The following is a 22,334-nucleotide window of genomic DNA, read 5'->3' as shown; positions in this document are numbered from 1 at the left end:
AGGAAAGGAAAAAAAACACAAGATAAAAGAGAAATTGTATATTAATATAGATTCTTATGGTAAGTTATGATACTGGCTCCAATACATGAAAAACATTGTCCCCATAAAAATAATTAAATCTTATAGACTATATAAAATACTACAAAAGGGCATGCAGCGTAATGTCCAATTCTTATTATTTTGAACTAAGATGTATAGATATACAGGAAGACAATAGATCATGAATACCTATATTTAATTTGAAAGAAAAATAAAATGTAATTACCATTTCAGTATTTTTACCTGAAGATGGCGCCCGGATACACAGAAATGCAAACGCATCTACTCGAGCCTATGTTGTCTATGATTTTCTTTCCAGCACTGTAATAACACGGTCTTCAAATCCATTGCAGCATACGGAATTTCACACGCTTGCCAAACGAACATAATATCGTATCGTTTATACAGTATATACAGTGAAAATAAACTTCTTTATGACACTCGGCTGGAGTGCAACTGGGTTTCGTCTGTTAGTTCTCTGTACAGAAATACTACCGCAGACGTCCAGAAGACGAATCTGAATAGATCCCTTTTCTAGCGTGCTCTACTTCATAACGCACTCTGCGGTTGTCCTTTTGAAAAGGAAACAATTCCATCATCTTAGACAGTTTCATTCCGTGGTTATCCAGTTTGTTTAAGGGAAAATTTGAACACACCAGCTGACATACTGTAGATGCATTAGGTAAAATGCGCTCTTAAAATCATACTGCTACTGTAATTGAAGCCGCTGGCTTGCCATTAGCACTTACTCACCTACAGCTGCTTCCAAGCATCCTCACGCAACTCGCCCAACGGCTACTCCCAGTGCAGAAAGACAAATTGAGATCCACTACTTCAAGTCCATAGCTTTATAGCATAGACTGCTGTTCAGGTGTTCTTCTGTTCTCAAATTCCAGCTGAATACGGTGCCTAAAGCAGCTTACAACAGACAGCAGGCACCGCCAGTCTGTCCTATCATTCTTCCGTTAGGTAAGGACAGAGCTGCTTGCGGCCAGGTGCCCTGTCAAGACGGACTTCGCTGTACTGGTTGTTGCCTTGGCTTTATTCGGGAGAGAGGGCAGACGCACTCCTACACATTCGCACACATCCACGCAGATCCCTTAGTCTGCCCCAGTCTGTGTTGCACAGAGCCACTCGCAAGGTTATTCTGTCTGCCTGCTCCGGCGGCTTGTTCAACTGAGAGGGTGGAGGGAGGGAGGAGGCAGGAGGAATTGGAAAAAGGGATGTACTTCATGAATTATTATCAACGCCATCATCATTATTATTTCACTTGTGTTCGAGTTTTTACGACTGTTAAAGATACATAGTATTGAATAAATTGGATTCAACAAACGCAACAACTCCAATGCGACGGGAACAATTATTCATGTCATGTTCAGCCAAGTGGAAAAGGATTTCTCATTTTTTTTTCAATTTCAAGATTTTTTTTAATTGAAAGGAACAACACAGGCTGCAAATCAGAAGAGCAATGGAATATTGTATTATATGTACCTTACATAACTACAGCTGTGATAAAGCATGTTTTAAAAATACATCTCTTAATTACACATGCATTTATTCAATACATACTGTACATTTATGTTACAAAATAATATTATTTCTGTCCTTCCCATGTTATACAATTCATCTTCGACCAGATTATATGTTGAAATGATAATGGGTTTCTTATTTCAACAGTGAGGCGAACATCTCTTGTGTACCAGTTTCGCTGTCTGAAATTATACCCAAATGAGACATGTAGGACACCATTTGGCTTGTTCAGCCTACTACTTAAAGATTGCACAAAATGATAAGGTTTCAAAATGAAATACAAAAGTAATAATCTGTAATCCAGACTACACACTCTAAATGATCTCAGAAGACAATTCCATTCAGGATTAATTTTAGGGTTTATAAATCCAAAAGCACCCCGTGAAAACAATACTGAAAACACAAATGCCTTTTAATTATTTTGACATGTATAATAAGTGTTAGGGATGATTGAAAGGGAAGCAATAGTTCATTTTAAGGTGGTAGTAGTTCAGGTGGGTAGCTGCGTCAGCATGCGTAGGCTGCAAAGGAACAAGTAATAGGTTTATTCCATGCTGAAAAAAAGAAGAAAGAGAACACAACGTTTCGGCCGTGGAGCCTTCTTCAGGTGTACCTGAAGAAGGCTCCACGGCCGAAACGTTGTGTTCTCTTTCTTCTTTTTTTCAGCATGGAATAAACCTATTACTTGTTCATTTTAAGGGTTTACTGTAAGGATTCAGACAATGTATTCTATCATTTCCTAATGAAAAGGATCACTCAGACCAAGTGGGATAAACACAACACTGAGGTACTGTATATATAGTAGTAGCATGGTGTGTAAAGACAGCCCATATTTAGATGTAGATGAAAGCACATATTAAAAACCTATGCATGTATAAAGGGTATTATCATAAATTCAAACAATGTTCTTATGTTTTTTTTCTTTCCAGAAAAAAACTAACTAATTTTTGTAATTGAAGAAAATAATAAAAAATAAGCTTTATGACATATTTAGTGTTTGTGTGTGATGTGAGCCAAATAGGTTAAGTCTACCTCTTTTCTTGCTTACAGTTAATGTTGCCTGAAGCATTTGCTTATCCCTTGAAGATGATCGCAGTACCTTTCCCCGAAGACCTGGTGGCACTGTGGGATTCAGTATACTATACAAAATGTAACCACTGATGTTAACCCTATTTTTTTTCCTTATTGTTGCCACCAATTATTTTTTTTCTTTTGTCAATACTAAAAAATTGAAAACATGTAGTGTCTTACAGAAAAGAACCGACATTTGAATCAGTGCTACAGAATCCCACAATACTTTGCATGCAACCCAATAAATATATAATGGTTTCTATAATTGTTTTATAATTAATATACACAGTATATATTTTATTACAGAAGTGTATCTAGGTGACTCATTTAAAACAGTTGATGATTTTGGAGGATTGCAATGCTTTGAAATGTTAGGTTCAAAGGCATTTTTGTTTTCGGCTATTCAGTAACAAGATTATGTAATGCAGTAAGCGTATAGACTATAACTTTTAAGAATATCTTTTAAACCTTTTTCAGGTGGTAAGCACCAGCAGTATTTTTAATAATAGCTTTAGACCTTCTTGATGTAATAAAATTATATTTGAATTTTCTAAATGTAATACTTGATGCCTAATTAGATACAATGTCCTCTTTTTGCAAGGTAATGGGAATACTAAAGAGTCTCATACAAACCTTGACTATTGTAAAGACAATTTCAATACCTTCTGTCTGTACGTATACTGCATCTGTTCCACTTAATATATGCACAGGAGGTTCTGGCTCTGAAGTAAGAAATATTAATAGTGATTTGCTAAGTGACTAGTAGTAATCACTAGGGTGTTAAACTACTGTGAATAAATGTCTTGGCTTCCAGTGTACTGTGTTGTATAAACTTAATTGTGCAGTCAAGCCAATAGCTCCCACAGCTACACAGAACCCCAGAAGAGAAAAAGGGACAGATAGCAACCAATTTACAGATTGAAGACCTCTGGGATGCCAGTGGTCATCATGTACAAGTGTGTTTTACTTTCAAAGCCATTTCTAAACTGTTTAGCCTGTCTCCAATTGTCTTTTTTCTCAGTGACCAATAGCAGCCAAACTACTGGTGTAATTGAATGCCCTCTGATTAGAATGAATAGGGTGGTGATGGGAATGTAATGAAAAAAGCTACAGCTGTAGCAAGAAAAAAAATGTTCCTGTCTCTGTGTTTGATAACAGAAGAGGTCACAGCAATTTAATGAAAGTGGTGGCCGAAGTACTTGGTAAACAAGGTTTATATCTGTCCTTTCAATAGGTACATTTTTTGCATGTGTTTCTATATACTGTATATGCCCAAGAGAAAGAGATTCGAGACCAGTTACAAAACAAGTATTTTTCAGTAGTATGCAAAATTTAAGTTTTGTCTGAGTGTACTCAGAAAGAAAAAAAAGTCTGTGATTAGCTATTCATGTTGTTTTGGATTTCACTGAACATCAAGTATGAAACTTAGTATTCTTAGTATTTTCTAAAGCATGACTTACATGTGCCTACTAAATCCTTAGAAAAACAATCATATAAAAGTTCTTTTTGTTGCTGTAATTTTCTTGACATTTGTTAAGTGCATGTAAACCTGCCAACATTACTCCTACTAGTAGTAACCACTAACATAATTCATCTAATCATTTATTATAATTTTTAATCAGATAAATAATGAACACCCTTATAAAAGAAAATGCACATTTGTGAGCGGTGGCTCTGTGGCTAAGGATCTGTGCCTGTGGCTGGAAGGTTGCTAGTTCAAATCCCGCAGCCGGCAGAGGAATCCTACTCCGGTGGGCTCCTAAGCAAGACCCTTAACCCCAACTGCTCCAGGGGTTCTGTACAATGGCAGACCCTGCACTCTGACCCCAGGCTTCTCTCCCTGTCTGTGTGTCTCTTGGAGAGCAAGCTGGGGTATGTGAAAAGATAATTCTTAATGCAAGAAATTGTAAAGGGTTAATAAAGTGATGTTATTATTATTAATAAGTGATTTTTAGTTTGTAACACCCTTCTATCCAGAAACAAAACATTTGTTAGAACTTGATACAATAAGCAGAATTCATTTACTGTACTGTATATTCACTTTTGATTTACAATACATACCGTGCGTGCAGAAATCCCTATGTACAGTAGGCATTTATACAGTACAGTTCACTATATAGAAATATAAAGATTACAGTTTGCAAGGTTTACACTATCTATTTTCCTATATATCAGCTGAACAGGATCACTTTGGGGATAACCTTTCACAGCTAGTGACCTTTAATATCTTTGATACCTCAATCAAATGTCTTTTTTGTCTACCTTTTTTGAACTTCAAAACAAAATCCTTTCTTCAGGAAAGTGGTAAACACAGCAGAGGCAAAAGGCACATAGATTACTAAAAGGAACATTCAGGATGAATAGGTTTTCTTGTGGGAAATTTCCCAGTAGATAATCTTGGAAAGAATGTACGTGTGCGTATCAGATGTATACATACATTTTTGGAAGAGTTTTATCTACCAGCATTCAATTTTCAATCACTTTTCCAGTCCCTGGTTGTGTATTTTTATTGCTGTGTTTAGCTGGCACTGCTTGTTGTCCAAACTGATGCTGCTATTTCATTTTCACTTAAATCTCAACCAACCTGACAACAGCCTCCCAGAGCAGGGACTATTAGGAGCACTGCACCAAATGAGACACAAAAATACTTTCTTGAAACAATGGCTTTTTGTGCAGCTTTGTGCAGTGGAATTCAATCCTTGATGTAGCCTCCTGAATTATTGTAGAACAAAATAGGTTTGTGACACTAGGTCCCTGTTAAAGATGTTGCTTGCCTGTGTTTTCTGCAGTAGAGATCTAATCAAGACTGAATCAGATCTCATCACTTTTTAGCAGGAAGCTATGCGTACTTGTTCTGAACATTGAAAGAATAATAACTATCCAGAAGGTTTTGGGGGCATCATAAACAGCACAATTGAAGGTTACAGGGATTAAAGTCCTTTGACAGCTGATGATTTTTTTGCTGAACTTGCTGATAATAACACTAAGTTACAGTCTTGTAGATAAGTATAAAGGTTGACCTTAAAAACACAAACACAACAATAATAAATACATGTAAAACAAAAGCAATGACTTTTGTCTCCCTTATTAAACCAATTGTAACACCATCATTTTGGAAACAACTGATGAGACAAAAAATACTTTTATGACTGCAGAATTCACATTACCAAATTACACTAGTATTAAATGTATCTTTTGGTGCTTTTCTCTTATCACAATTGTATGTTGGTTGCAGTGTATTACAAGAAAGAATTTCACAAAATGGCTTTGAGTTATCATAAGCCAAAACCGTCAGTGTCGTATAATGGTCTAGAATCCTAACATGAAACATTTACAGCCTGTTCAGCAGCCCTTTTTTCTCATATATTCCAATGTTTAAGGTGTTCATCAACGGCACTCTTCACAACTAAATTTATCATTCAGGGATCATTTACCACTCTCTCTGAAATGTTAGACTAAACTGTATTACCTTTGAGTAATATTGTAGAACATAAATAAAATAAAGAAGGAGATTGTTTCCAGATTTTGTTGTCTAAAAGGCCTTTTATTTTTTCTCATTTACTAAATTATTTAATATTACAATAAGATGTACGTTACTCCTACTCTACCATATAGGTATTTATGTTACATAACTGAATTAAGATCATCACTTAACTAAAATCTATGTTATTCATAGCCTATAGTAAGGATCTTAGTAATATAAGAAAGCCCAGAGCAAAGACTTCACATCCAAATTACTCTTGCCTCACTAGTCTGTGGCCATACCACTCCATTTGCCTGCTAAGAACACACCTCGTTGGCTTTTAGAGCTCTTGCTTGACTGATTTATCTAATTAACTGAGTGATTGCTATTTTAACCCCCTATGTAAAATGTGTAGGATAATTAAAGTTTCTGAGCAGTGAAGCCCCCTTTACCTACATAGCTGCATATATTTGTACTTTCTGGATGCGTACAATTACCTCCCTACCCTGCCCCCCACCCCCCCCCGCAAAAAAAGCATGCATATTCAGACTTTCTCTTGCACTCAGTCTAGTTCATTGGCTATTCCTGCTCAGTGCTATTACTTTACAAAGTACTTACAATACACTGTTTGAGCAAGGCTTATTTTAACATCTCATTACTCTCTTCAAAGGCGTAAAGGTTTGGTGTTTATTTTCCTTGGCTTGTTAACGTTGACAATGAATTACATATGATAAATTGAAGATACTTCCATATCTTTTCTACTTCTTAATTGGCAATTTAATTTGAATCATTATTGAATACCAGCATTAATAAAACATACATTCACACTGTCTTGCCCATTTATTTATTTTTTCACAATGTATTTCTTAAATAGATAATGCTTGTATGCCAAGGACAGGCTAGACAGAGCTCATTTTAATACTCACAGTCATATTGGCCCACAAACAATGATAATCATTTTTTAATCAAATCTTGGATTTCCAACCTAGGGCAAATTCATGCCAGTGGGTAAGCTTCTGTAACTGATTCAAGTCCCTATTGAAGATACTGCTATTGTTCCCTAGAGTGAGCTACTGTAATTGACCAAAGTCATTCCAGTCCACCCAGCTGTATACGTGGGGACAAGCTTTGCTGGAGGTAATCCCTGTGGGGTGGAATGGTGTCCAATCTGTGCTGGGGGGTGAGGTCATGGGCTCTTTAGTGCATTTACTGGTCATTAAACTAGCATGAGCTCTGGCCCAGTCAGCCACTATATGCATGGTTATGGACTTTATCCTTGGCCTTTTCTACTGACAACTGCAGGCTTTTTATTACTTAATGGGCAAGTGAAATTCATCAAAACATTACTTTTGCTTTTGCTATCATTTTCAAACACTGATCAAGGCAGTTATGAGGTTAGAAGTGTGTAGTGAGTTATTCGAACCCTGAAGAAAAAAAGAGCACAGAGGAGGAATATGAGGCTAGCTGGAAGGTGTAATTGCTAGCACAACAGTTGCATGGTTTTTAAACTAGAGTGCTACTAAGTACCATAGAACTCTGTAGAATGAATAAGAACATACTATAATGAACATGGATTTCTGTGGCACTCAAATTTGCCTCTGCACTTCTTTAAAATATGTCCAGAGGCACAAGCAAGGTGAGTTATGTGGTCTGGAAGACACTAGTTAATGTACTGTTTGTGCTGTGTTGCTTATCTTGGGACTCACAGTAAATGTATTGAATCTGCCCTCCAGCTGTCTGGGTGATAGTTTCCGTGTGAGTGAGAACCCTGTAACTCTCATACAGCCAGAATAGGACACGAGAGGCTGATGTGCAATAAGGAGATTCCGAGTTTTCCTGAGTTCAATAAACTGTTGTTTCGGATCTGATTAATTAAATTATTCTGGGTCTGATCAATTAAAACTGAGCCATCCCAAAATAGCATATGAAGACAAATCCTGTGAAAGCAGCACTTGAAAACAGCATTACAGAGCCATAAACGAAAAACACTAAAAACACACTCAAAATAAAGAAATTACTTGGTTAGCCAGAGAATTAGTTACTTTTATTCATAAAAGCATATTTATCTCAGTTAAAGGAATTTTGGCAGTGCTTTTGAAATACGGTCCTATCTTAAAATTCTGTTATGATAAGGAATATAGGGTATTTTCAGATGGAGAAAAAAGAAACAAGTCATCATGCAGATTTTCCTATCCTAGTTTTGAGGACATGCACACTTGCTGGATTATGCTCTTGCCAAGCTCTATACTTAACTGAAAACTTAATTTAATTAACAAATTGCTTGATAAGAAGCTTTGCAAGAAAGTGGACGTTTCGCATTCTATATACAGCTATACGTATTGTTAAATATCAATCTCCAACATGTTTAGAAACTGAAAATAATGAAAGAGTTCAAATTAAGACTACTGAGTGACTCAACCGGTAAAACAATTGCCTATGTTCAAGTTGGGCTCTACGGTCATGGGTTCGAGTCGAGGCTGTTTGCTCTCTCAGCGACACAGAGACTGCAACATATGGTAAGGGATGCACCTCCCCTTCAGTCAGAGCTAAGCCTTGAGCGTGGTGCTGAGAGTCCAGTACAGTGCTGTGCTTTTAACCATGGAGCTTGTGCCTTGTTAAAAGATGAGTGGCTCAAAGGTGAATGGGTCAGAGAAGTCTACCTACACTTGCCTGCAGTCGTGAGATATGTAGGTTTAAACCGTGACACCTTGTCCAAAACTGAGTGGGTATAAGAAAAATTGGCATTTTTTAAATTAAAAAAGAGCTACATTTAACACTATCATTAGCTCATGAGGGTTTTATTATATAACTGGGAGATTATTTAAAAAAAAAAACAACAACAGATGTGTTGGTCCCCAAGACTAGGGTTGGGAGTGCCTGCCTAAAGGAACAGCCTGAACAAGATCACTTTCACTGTTTATTAAATCTGTTTTTTTATATAAAATTGTTCACCAAAAATCTTTGATAGTAAAAATAAATTACTGCCAGATGTTTGGCAAATGCAAATGAGATTATTTAGTTGCATGAAATTGAATGCTTTTGCCTGCACAGTTAACGTTATGTGTGATTCTTATGAAGAACATTAAAATATGCTTATTTGAATGTTTTCAATAAAGCTAACAGATGTGGGCTGTCTAATGGTGCACAAGAATGGCCCCAAATAGATAGTGACAATGATATTTTACTGTTGCATGTCTTCCTGTGGTCTGAACATAGCGCAGTGTTAATTGCCTTACAGCCATGCATCTCATTTTAGTACCCCCCCACAAAAAGCCAGGCATTTTACACACCATTAAGGAGTCTTTTGGAATTTATCTGTCAGCAAAAATGAAAATGAACATGTGTAATAAAAGGAAAATTGATTAGCGGATGAAATGTTTTAAGAAGCACAGTATTTCCTATTACAAAATAAAATTTGGGTGGAGGAGGGTGAAATATGTGCTTGGTTTTAATGATTTTATGAAGAGGAAAATTAAGGTTTCTTACTCCAATTCATCCATTCATGCATTCATTTTTAATAACCTTTGGGTGTAATACAGTGTCACATTGAGTCAGCACCTGATCTGGATGACACTGGATGTAATGCAGGATACTGTACATCCTGAAATGGACTTCAGTCCACCGCAGAATGCACACACAGAGGAGAACAGACATTCCATCTAATCTGAATGCCATGTCTTTGGACTGTGGGAGGAAACTGGAACATCCAATGAAAACCGATGCATCCACAGACAGGCCATGCACTCTCCACATAAAAATGATCTGAAGTTATATTGAAGTGTGTGACCTTAAGGTATACAGGTATGTACTGATCTCTTTTGTTTAGTGCATGAAGAAACTGCTGAGTAATGTGTTTCCATGAAACTCCAAGAATTATACTCTAACTGAGGTTGATCTGGGGCCCTTGACATTATACTTACTGATGGTAATAACTTCTCTGCTTCTGTGAAAGATTAATCATGCCTCGTTAAGCAGACTGAGTTGTAGTATGTATGACTAGGCAAGTCTAGATGGCAGCTTTGACATTAATGACCAGAGCCATGGCTAGGAGCTGCATAATTAGGCTTTGAAGAGTCCCAGGGACAGTTTCTGATGCTTTTAGGCTGGGGTCTGAGGAGGGCAACTCATTCTGGAATCATTCTTCTCAAAGAAGGCAGAAAGGTCCTTTAAGTTATGGGGTCAAGTTAGAATTACAGGGCCCTCGGGGATATTGAGAACCTGAAAAAATGGCTTTTTCCTGAAAAGAGTTCCTGAAAAAGTACTGAATACACTTCACACAGGAGGTTATGATACACATGAATGATTTCATTTCTTTTCTTTCTTTTCATGGGAATACATTCATAGAAATACTAATTTGGTCACCTAGAACTAGTAAAATAGTCAGCATCATTGATTTTAAAATGTCTTGTTTTATTTGGCCCAGCAATGTCAGGAATTCAGATTTTGTTACATAGAAATCTACCAAACCAAGAACATAAGAACATAAGTATAGAGAGGAGCGAAGAAGCCATTCGGCTCATCTTGCCTTTTTGATAGTTAGTAATTAATTCATTCAAGGATCTTGTCCATTTTCTTCTTGAAAGAACGTTTGCACTGGCTTCATCAACATGTCTGAGTAGCTTGTTCCATACTTCACAACCCTCTGGGTAGAGATGTATTGTACCTCTTGTTCTTGGTTTTAAATGCAATTCCACAGTTTCCATTTGTGCCCTCTGTCTTTCAAATATTCAAAATAGAAATTTTATATAACACACTTTAGTACTGAAATACATTCATTCATTTTCTAACTACTTCATCTAATTCAGGGTCGTGGGGAATCCAGAACCTATCCCAGCATGCATTGGGTGCATGGCTACAACCTGGACAGGATGCCAGTCTATTGCAGTGTTCACACAGACAAAAACATGCAGACACTCATAACATGGTCAATTTTGCCAAAAGCCAATTAACCTCCCAGTATGTTTTTGGAAATGGGAGTGCCCGTAGGAAACCCTTGTGAACATGGAAATAACATACAAGCTCCACGCAAATAGCACTCCATGTCCAGAATTGACCACAGAGCCCCAGCATTGCAGGGTAGCAATGTTTACAATTGCACCACTGTAGACCACTGAAATACTTTTAGAGCAGATATAAAAGTGTACTCAATGGCAATGAAATACTGAAATGGCTGAAGTTACTGTGACAGTTGTAGCTTTGAAAATAAGTAACTTTTTTCCAAGATGATTTTTATTAGACACTAGAAGTGTCACTGAAATCACGTACATAGATGAAGTATTTCATATATTTTTTTCATGTTTGGAAAGGACAATGTGTAAAGTGGGTGTACTTTCTATAGGTTTTATATTTAGTGTAGATAGACAGGGGTTGTGTTTTTGCTTTTTATAGCTACTGTACATCAGTTCTGTGTATATTACTTCTACCATCCAAAAAACATTGAGTCAAATTAAATGTCTTATAACAATATCTCATGAAACAGTCAATTGGTTGAGCATAACCAAACACCAACTCTAACTAAACATTTAACAACTGCTTAACTTATTGATACCTCAATTCCTTACTATACTGAGGCAGGGAGCATATACAGTACAGTATAGCAAGCATATCTGATTATATTTTGATCATTCTTTATTTATTGCATTTGATAGTTGTGAGTGGGGGGGGGGGGGTTAAGTGTATGAATTCAAAATTTAAGTGTGTAGATAATGAACAAGTATGGTAATTATTTCTTACAAATAATTATACATAATTGATTCTATTATTGTTGAATTTCAAATTAATTGAATACTTAACTTCAGTATCTCAATTCTGCATGTACCTCATCCGGATGAAAACAGACGAGTGTGTGCTGAAACCAGCAGATTCGCTGTTAAAAAAGCTTTTGGGATTGTTTCCCTGAATTTGGATGATGTACACCATAAAACATTTTTCTTTAAATATGGTAGACCTTGTACAGTATGTATGTATTAAAATGTTTTACTTTAGTTATATTAACATCATGTACATATTTTTCAGTTCATTATCAAGATAAAAAAGATAAACCATAACCTTAAAAATTAAGCGATTTTTTTACTTATTATTTTTAAGAGAAAGAAAACTAAAACAAAGAATGTTAAACCTCAGAAGGTTGAATATAGACATTAGGCTTTTATTATTATGTTTTAGAAAGCTATTTATCCCTCAACAGTCCTTTTTATTTATTTTCTTTCATTTGATATCACCAGTTAACAGTGCTTTGTGAATTCCTTCTTATTGTACTTTCAGCCTGAAAGGTAAAGATTGCACTTGTTTAAACCCCATTTCATGACATTCATTCATCCACCCATCCATCTATTTTCTAACCATTTTGCTCAATACAGAGTCATAGAGGAGCCAGAGTCAATCCCAGAAAGCAATGGGCACAGGGCTAACTTCCTGGATGGGATGCTAGTCCATTGCAGGGCAGACACAGACACAAACATGTCTGTTCACACGCACACCAATAATAATAATAATAATAATAATAAAATAAAGTTTTTATTATTATTATTATTATTATTATTATTATGTAGCGCCTTTAAAGGTGGTTTCCCAAAGCGCTTTACAGAATGACAACAACAATAAATAAAAAGAATACACAATTACAATATACAGAGGAGACCGTGGATAGTGGTACTAAGAAAAGCAGAGGGGTGAAGAATGGAACCAGTTAAGTTAAGGGTCTTCTAAAGAAGAAGTTTTTCATTCTGGATTTGAAGGAGTTTAGAGAAGGTGACTCTCTGATATCCTTGTGCAGAGAGTTCCAGACCTTGGAGGCATAACAGGAGAAGGCACTGTCACCCATACAATGTAGACGGGCTTGGGGGACAGTTGGGAGAGCAGAATTAGAAGAGCGAAGGTTGCGAGGTGGGGAGTACGGCGATAATAGTTTAGGGATGTATTAAGCTTTAACATGCATAAATTAAACACATTTCATTTTCTTGTAGTTTTTGTATCTCATTTGAATTTTCCTGGACTATTTGTTTTCATAGTTGTCCCAGGTTTGTTATTTCCTATTTTTAATTATGATATTTTCCTTATGTTTCTTAAATATACATTTATGCAAACTCTATTCATGTGTTATCCATAGCCATTTTGTTTTATAGAGAATTGTAATAATAATAATAATAAACTTTATTTTTTTGTATAGCGCCTTTAAAGGTGGCTTCCCAAAGCGCTTTACAGAATGACAACAACAATAAATAAAAAGAATACACAAGATTAAACACAATTACAATATATAGAGGAGGCCGTGGATGGTGGTACTAAGAAAAGCAGAGGGGTGAAGAATGGAACCAGTTAAGTAAAGCCTTTTCTAAAGAAGAGGGTTTTGAGTCTGGATTTGAAGGAGTTTAGAGAAGGTGACTCTCTGATATCCTTGAGGAGAGAGTTCTAGAGCTTGGGGGCATAACAATAGAAGGCCCTGTCACCCATACAATGTAGACAGGCTTGGGGGACAGTAAGGAGAGCAGAATTAGAAGAGCGAAGGTTGCGAGGTGGGGAGTAGGGCAATAATAGTTTAGACAGGTACTGAGGTGCCAAGCCATGCAGAGCCTTATAAGTGAGCATGAGGATTTTAAAGTCTACACGGAAATTGACCGGAAGCCAGTGCAAGGACTCCAGGATAGGAGTAATGTGATCATTTGCACTAGACCTGGTCAGGATTCTGGCTGCTGAATTTTGTACATACTGCAGTTTGTTCAAGTAGATTTAGATACCCCAACAGGTAGACCATTACAGTAGTCAATTCGAGAGAACACAAATGTGTTGATCAGCTTTTCAGCCACAGTTAGTGATAGCATAGGGCGTAGTCTAGTGATATCTCTGAGGTGAAAAAAAGATGTTTTGACAGTATGCTGCACATGTGGGTCGAATGTTAAGCCAGAATCGAATATAACCCCAAGGTTTTTCAATTTTGATTGAAGCTCAAGTACAGAACCATCTACAGATAGGGTTATAGGACTGGCTTTACGAAGTTGATGGGGGGTGCCAATAAGCACGCCTTCAGTCTTGTCGCAGTTAAGATGAAGGAAGTTTTGAGTCATCCAAATTTTTATGTCAGAGATGAAATTAGATAGAATAGAGACAGCCACATCAGTGTCAGGTTTGGTATGGATGTATATTTGAGTATCATCAGCGTAAAAATGAAAGCTGAAGCCATGTGATCTTAAAAGCTGACCAAGTGGAAACATGTAAATGCTGAAGAGCAAGGGGCCCGGTATTGAGTCCTGAGGAACACCAGACTTGACAAGACCAATTTCAGACCTGTACCCATTAAGAGAGACAAAGTGACAGCGATCAGTGAGATAAGATTTGAACCATTTGAGAGCAGTGTCAGAAACTCCAAACACAGTCTCAAGATGAGAAGTAAGATGTCACGGTCAACAGTGTCAAAAGCAGCACTGAGATCAAGATGGATGAATATAGAAAGAGAACCAAAATCAGAAGCTATTAGAAGATCGTTAGTGACTTTGATCTGTGCTATGAAGTTGACGGAAGCCAAATTGGAGGGGTTTGAAAAGGTTGTCATGAGGTGGTTATGTAACTGAAGTGTGACAGCACGTTCTAGAATTTTTGCAAGAAAGGGTAAATTGAAGATAGGGCAAAAATTGTTAAGATTGTTGAGAGCCATGTTAGGTTTTTTTGGCACGGGGGTAATGGCAGCAGTTTTGAGGACCGTTGGTACAATGCCAGTGCTCAAGGATTCATTTATAATATTGAGGACAATGGGACAGAGAGAAGAGAAACAGGACTGAAATAAAGTGGTGGGAATGGGATCTTAAATAGATGTGGTAGGTTTCATGTGTGTAACTAGTTTATTCAGGGATGCTGAGTCAAGAAGAGAGAGGTTGGAGATTAGGGGACCAGAAAAGTTGGATAAGGAGGGAGGAGGTATGGAAATGATATGTGTAGTAGAGAGAATGTGATGCCGGATGCTGTCGATCTTGGAGCTAAAGAAATCTAAGAATGTGTTACAAAGTTGCGATGAGGCAGGTAATATGGTGGAGCAGTTGGGCTTTAGAAAGCTATTGATGGTGGAGAAAAGATCCATCAACAGGGCCAACTTTCCCAGAAGCCAATTAACCAACCTATTAACCACAGCCTTTGTACTGTGGGAGGATACTCCATGTGGTTAGCACCCCAAACACTGAACCCAAGACCCCAGTGTTGCAGGGAACAGTGCTAGCTGCACAACTGTACCACTCAGACATTCACATTTCAGAATGATTTTATTTTTTTAAAATTTTATAAAGGATACCAGTATATACCAGATATAATCAGTTCAAACAACACATTAAATAATGACCAATTTCAGTGTAATGGTTAAACATATGTAAACAATAACAAAACAGTGATTCATTGCCTGGTCTTCTTGCAAGGGTCTGCCCTCAACTGCTACTATTTGCTCTAAATCTGAGGCTTCAGAGGTCTACCATATAGAATTACTGGAATGTCAATATGGGATCAAAGGGTTTTTGTAAACCTGAAACCATAAAGCTTGTGCTACATGCTCACATTTCTAAACCCTTACTTGATACGGCAGGGGCCTTTCCAGGAAACACAGATTATTGCATCTTAAAAAATCTGTTATTGTGAACTAGATGACCTTTAGCTGTTGGACAGTTTTCCAAGGTTACTATTACAAGGTTATTTCAGAAGCCCTGTGAATTAAATTAGATCCTACCTAAAAATAGATGATTTAATATGAAATATATGCTCAACACAAGCCTCTATTTTCCTCTATTTTGAATTTTCACTTTTGTACTAATGCTTTTACAAAGCCTTTCAGAAGCATGTAAAATAATTCATTCTCAGAACAGAAAGAAGTACATTATGCTGAAAAACTAGAAATGAAGTATTTATGACCTGGTATGAGAGGTTCTGTTGAAATTTTCTTCATTATATCTATAATTTTTCAATTCTTATTCAATAAAAATGTGCTTATGAATAGTTTTATGAACTTCAAAGTACTGTTTTAATTATTCATAGAAAACTAATTGCATTGAATTATTTATTGAAATTAATATGTTTTTATTCACTTATTACTTATAATTATTGCGAATATTGCATGGAATTTAACATTGAACGGTAGCCTGTAAAATCCTTCATCACCCCAATTCAGAGTATCATGCAGAGCAAAAAAGTTTTCAGAGCAAAAAACATTTCTCAATATTCTTCACATTTCTCTAATTACAGACATATAGAACAATCAAAGACTTCAGCTCGGTTGATTTCTGTTGCATTTCATTTTTTTCTAGACCAATATCTGTAAATTATGTATCCCATGAAAGGCAGCGTGTCTCCAATTTAATTACAGGACTTAAGGCTGTATTGATAAAGCATTTATGTTCTGCATCTATGTTGCTAGGACTGTATAAATCTATACCAAATAAAGCCAAACTGTCACATTTTAATATATGCAGTTCCAAAGGAAACTTTGTCAATGTTACAGATAGGTGACCCCCCCCAAATGAGAATTATTTCTGCCTTGTACACGACTACACCACCTAACAATTATAAAGGGTGATAGGCTACTTCCTTGTTGCAGGTTCTATTTTTCTCCCAGAATCACCAGTGTATCCACAGACCAGAAAAGACAGTTATTATATGTGATATACCATTTATTTATAGCAATCTATCATTCTAACCATCAGATTAAGGTATCCTCATAAGACAAATTTCTGACTACCCAAATTTAACGACTACCCAGCACACAAAACACATAATACAGTTCATCCACCAGAAGCACTTACTGTAGGAACAGTACAAAGAAACCCCATGGGATCCAGTTACTAGCATTTTCCTCTGAAGCCAGCTTCAGTCAGTGACCTGGTGTGGTTCCTTCCCTCCCACTAAGGAAAAGTGATGACACTCCGTTTGGTCAACCGGTGGCAACTTCTCTGGTCCTGACCATCCCAAACAACATGCCTCCATCATGGCCCCCCCCCATCCTGATTTCTCTGTCAGGCAGGGGGGGAGGAAGGTGATCCTGGAGCCTTCCTTAGCAGCTCACTGTAGAATCCCTGGTGTCAGCATCCTCTCTTGTGTCCTATGCTGTAGCCTGTTTCTCCAACCTTGCTTCCTCCTAAGGGTTGTTTTTGCTCTGTCCTGATCGGGGCTTTGTATGGGCAGAGTCAGCCACCGAGGGCTCCTTTAGGAAGTGGCTGTCCAAATATCGCCCTGTGTATGCCACCCTCTCAATCACTGGTCCAGTCAAAACTGTTTGCAACCCCACGCATTACCCTTGAGTGGAGGGGTAATTGTCTGGTGCTTGTGTTAAGAGGGCCCTTGATCAGGGCAGGAAACTGCATCAACACTGGGGTGTTACTGGTGCATTAATGCAATTAACATGTATACAGCCCTTGACACTTGATGACCCTCCTTTCCACTCTGTTACTGTACATTAAAACCAAAAGTGAAAAATTCACATGTAGCATTTAATGTTCTAGTTATTAGTATTTAAAATACGACATAATATTTAGCTTCATTTTCATAAATAATGGAGCATACACCTAATTGTAATCAACTACAAACTTTAACTTTAAGGAAAAATGACAGCAAGATATGGAGAAACAAATGCAAAGAACTTTTTGCTCAGATAATTTATTCCTATCATTTTCCACTTAGAGGAGAAGAGTGTTGTTGAAAATGAAGTGTTCTAACAGAATAAAATACCCCGATACACTGACAGTATGGATAGACAGCAAGACTTCACACTTACTCAATCAAATCAATGGGAAATGAGTAGTCTGTAAAATGTACTTCTCTGACATTTCAGATTTATCTTGTTGGATATGGCTATGATGCTGTCTGTAATGTATGGGCTGTTATTGGTGATTAGACTTACATTTCCATTTGCCACGCTAAGTAGCTTTTCAGCTAAAAATCTAGCTTACATTTAATTTTTTTAACAGTGATTACTTGGTAGTGTAGCACACTGGCAATGCACCATATTGGAAAGGCCAACAAAAATTAGTTTCATTTTTGCACTATCAACAAATATTCAAAATAACAGCAAAGAAAGAGAACCAGAGTACACATAAAGAATAAAGTAAAGATAAAGTCAGCTGACATAAAACGAGCCTTTTAATATAGCCAACAAATGAATGAAGTTCGATATACTTAACTTATATAACCCACTCAATGAGGAACAGTCAATGTTGGGTGGCATGAAAATAATTAATTGATCCTCCACCTATGGGTATGCAGACACATAAATCAGAACCACAATAAATAAATGGCTTCAGAGGAAAAAATGTAACCAGGATCCACTGTTACATTTCAGCAAAAAACAATCCCCCAGGAATACCTGAAGTCTGAAAAATCACTGATGCAACAGTGATGAAGTGTCCCAATGGGAATAAACCTCCTTCTAAATCCCTGCCACTGTAAAAACCTATGAATAACACATACTGTACAGCCACACTCCTGAAGATAACTTGACTGCAACTGTAGTGGTGTGGTTTTACCTTAGTTTTGGTCTCCAGAGACCCTAAAGGAAATTCATTAAGACTTGTGTTAATCCCATCAGTGTTTTAGGCTCACCTATTGGGATAACAGCTATATAATGGATTGTAGAAAGTAGAAGATTATTATTCTCTTACAGAATCTGATCAGAATGATATATAAGACCTCCTACCTACTTGACGGTGAGATGCTCCTGTGTGGCTTCTTTGTTTTCCCTTCTCTTCCAGTTTCCCTTTTCCCTGACTTTTTGCCACAGTTACCATGAAAGAGGATCGATATCTGAACAGTGGCATAGATTGCTTGCTGAATCCAGCCATGTCACATTAGTACACAAAGCACGTAGCCAATCTGGGTATGTAATTTGGACTGAATGCAAAATAATTATCAATATCTTAGAATGTTGGTGGAGTCTTGAATTGCTTAGGCCTGCTTTTCCAATGCTGGCTAATTGTCCGCATCATATACTTACATTTTTATGGAACAATTTGCATGCAATTATCCCACAGTGGAAAGCATAGCACAACATATTGTGCATACAGCAGAAAATCTGGTTTTCTTTTGTATTTATCAGCCAGCATGAGTTATTTGTTCTGTAATTTCTCAAAGCATGCCAGCATGTTAACATGTGCTGTGGTATATTACTCAATGCATGCTTTATACTGTAGATGTCTGTAATTGATCACAGTACAAGCATTCACAGTCCTGTTAACACCTCAAGTTTTTTTTGTTTTGTATTATCATGTATTAAATTCTCAGCTGTTGTCTCAGATTGCTCAGTGTCCTACTTTTGCAGAAAGATTTCCTTTTCTCTAACTTTGTCATTTTTTCTAATCTAATTTTAAATTTTCATTCTACCTATTCCCTTTTGCCCGAGAATAGATTTTGATATAGGAGGACTGTCCAATAGTTTTCCAGCATTCATACAACTTATCCAATTGTGATTTTATAAATACATTATAAAGAACTAAATGTTGAACTAAATAGAGATGTAATCTTTTGTATTGTAAGGAATGGCAAAGAAAAACTGCAGTGTTTTGTCTGGAGCAAAACAACATGTGACTTAATTTTCTATACAATACTTTCCTATTCTAGGGGTTGATTATAAAACAGCAAATATTTTAGACAAACTTTTTAAATCTTAATTACCCTAATGCAAATTGTGTATCATATTCTCACCTGTTGTACCTATACACATTACAAAGCTATTTTCACTACCCCTCTTGTGCTGCATTCTTCAAAACACAGAGGAATTGCTATTTGGGTGAGAGGGTAATTCATTGCCCATAATGTACTGTATATAAAAACACGTTCAACTCAGCCTAAGATTTCCTTCACAAAAGATTAATGGCCTTCTCACACCAGCCATCAACATATAAATCAATGATGAAGCCATTAGCAGTGACTCCACACAAGAATGAAGGCTAACAGTTGCTACACATCTGTGTCTCTGTATAATAAATTTACAATATTCAAAATATTTTAGTAAACATTCACTTACGGTTTCTTACTTTTCCTAGTTACTGAATGCTTATAGCTTTCTTGCGCATTCTTTGCAAAACAAAATTACAATGGTTTACAATTACCAGTTTATTTTGGCTTACAATGGCTTTTACTATTTAATATACAGTAACTATACATTTAACTATTTAGTCTGACCTTATTAAGACAGATGCCACCAAGTATAAAACAGGGGTCAGCACTTTATGTTCAGAGATGTCATGGTGGATACCTTTAATAGCATTTTTCATTATATTTTTATATCTGTAGTTTTTAAAATGCAACAGCATATGAGATCCTGGATTTGATACCTAATTAATTGAATCTGGGGCTATATAATAAACCCAGATCCCAAAAAAATGTTTACCTCGATAGTACATACAGAAACATCATGCTTTCTGCCTGCAAAAATGGAGCAAAAAGCTACAACTAAAAATATTCACATGGTTGTAATGTGGCTCCTCTGGCATGCTATGGCCTGCTTCATTTCACAAGCATCCATTTCCAGACTTGAGACCATCCAAGATAAGCTAATGGCTATTGTTTGCCTTCAGGGTACTAAAATTTCTTCATCTTCCTATAGGAGACTTACTGATGTATTGATTTACTTAGTTCATCCCCAAATTTAAATTTTCTGATATAAAAAAATAAACAATTATTTTTTTCTTTCAGATCACTGGAATCTATGTGTGTGGAATCTCTCATTCAATTTTTTTACTAGTTTAATTTTCAGAACAGAAAGCAAATGCACATTACAAACCACACCTTCTCCATCGAGTATCCCCAATCAGCAGTAACCTTCCAAGTGTCCCACCAAATTATGCTGGCTGTGGAATCACACACCAGACATTGACCATGTCAGCAACAGTACTCCATGCATCCACTCCACTATTCACTGTCAACCTCAGCTCCTCAATCCTGAGTTGTGGAAACTCCATTTAAGTAACATGTACAAAAGCCAGGAAGGGAATGAGGAGGCTCCTAATGAAATACCACCCTCTTTTCAACAAAGTGAGGAAAGCCAACCAGATTCTGCTTCTGTAACAGATCATAATGGTGGACAAAGAAGAACCTGGCCTTCCAAGCGTAGCTGCAGCTAGACTCTCTCCAAGCATTTACAAAAAGGTACCTTTGGCCCAACATGGACAGAGCACACACAAGGGACAAGGATATACTTCATACAGTAGGATAGAGTCTACAATGTGAAGACAACTACAAATAAAAAGAGCACTTGAATTTCCTTATTGGGCTCTTCTGGAAAAGTATGGAACCTTTGGCTGTCCCAAACACATCTAAATATGTTCTTTTGGTTTCTGGCAAACTGAATTTATTCTTAAGCACTCAGTTAGCCTAAAGGGATCTGTTATTCTGTAGACATGGGTTGTGTACAATCTCCTTAGCTACAGAGGAAATGTACTTTAATCCCACTTGTGTGGGTGTTCTAAAGTGCATTGCATTCTGCCTTAGTCAATGGATGCCATGTGCCTTGAAAATCACTTTCAAAACAGTCACCCAGGACTATTTCACCTATTTTAATGGGTAAATTGAATCAAGTCATTGAAGTACATGATCTATTGGCTTTGCCCCTTGATAGTTAAGGCATTCTTTAATTCTCTCATTTGTCATATTCACATTCTTTTCACGGAAGTCACACGGATTCTTCCTTAACCAGCCTGTAAACCAAAGGAAACTCATGTCAATGCATTTCCTTCATGATTTATTAATTCCACAAACCCTGTCTTACCTTCATTTTACTAGATCTTTTATTCTTTCCTCTCCAGCTGTGACATACTAGGGCTTAGCAGAGACCATTAAAAGATTTCTTATACTCTGTTAGGGAGGAACTCTGTATTCATTTATTTTTCTCACCATTGCATAATTTTTGAATTCACAGGTGTTCTGTTAAGAAAGGTTTTGTGTACTCTCCCTCAGATGTTGTAGATTGATAATGTATTTATACTGATTTGGAATGCATGCAAAAGCTCACATTTGTTATTACACATCTTCATGCACTATTGTTAGTCTGTTTGCAGTAAATAACATTCTGTTGTTGATAATGCAAAGTGAATTATTAAAAGCATAAGTTACAAATAATGTAAAATATAACAAAGTACTGTGATAGAGATAGCTATTAACAAAAAAATATAGAGATAACAAGAGAAAGCTAGGAGTGCATATACTTGAGTACTGTAGATTTGAATAGATATGTGCCCCTACATTCAATGGACTGTGATCTTAACTTTAGAAA

At 36.7% G+C, this 22,334-nt stretch overlaps 1 protein-coding gene across 3 annotated transcripts in view; it reads right to left on the bottom strand.

Annotated features, from left to right (window-relative positions):
• The window catches only part of lingo1a (leucine rich repeat and Ig domain containing 1a), a 139,391-nt gene that overhangs the window by 36,664 nt on the left and 80,393 nt on the right, over positions 1-22,334 (bottom strand). Inside the window, exon 1 of one of the 3 annotated variants that reach the window (XM_088921787.1) lies at positions 793-1,217. The exons of the other annotated variants lie outside the window; for them this stretch is intronic. The gene's annotated coding sequence lies outside the window, so the exon portion shown is untranslated. Of the gene's footprint in view, positions 1-792; positions 1,218-22,334 lie in introns of those variants that run through there. 3 annotated transcript variants of the gene reach the window in all.

Source organism: Atractosteus spatula, chromosome 7 (assembly GCF_055471065.1).
Source record: "Atractosteus spatula isolate fAtrSpa1 chromosome 7, fAtrSpa1.hap1, whole genome shotgun sequence".
Classification (NCBI taxonomy): domain Eukaryota; kingdom Metazoa; phylum Chordata; class Actinopteri; order Semionotiformes; family Lepisosteidae; genus Atractosteus; species Atractosteus spatula.
This window is presented reverse-complemented; position numbering and strand designations above follow the sequence as displayed.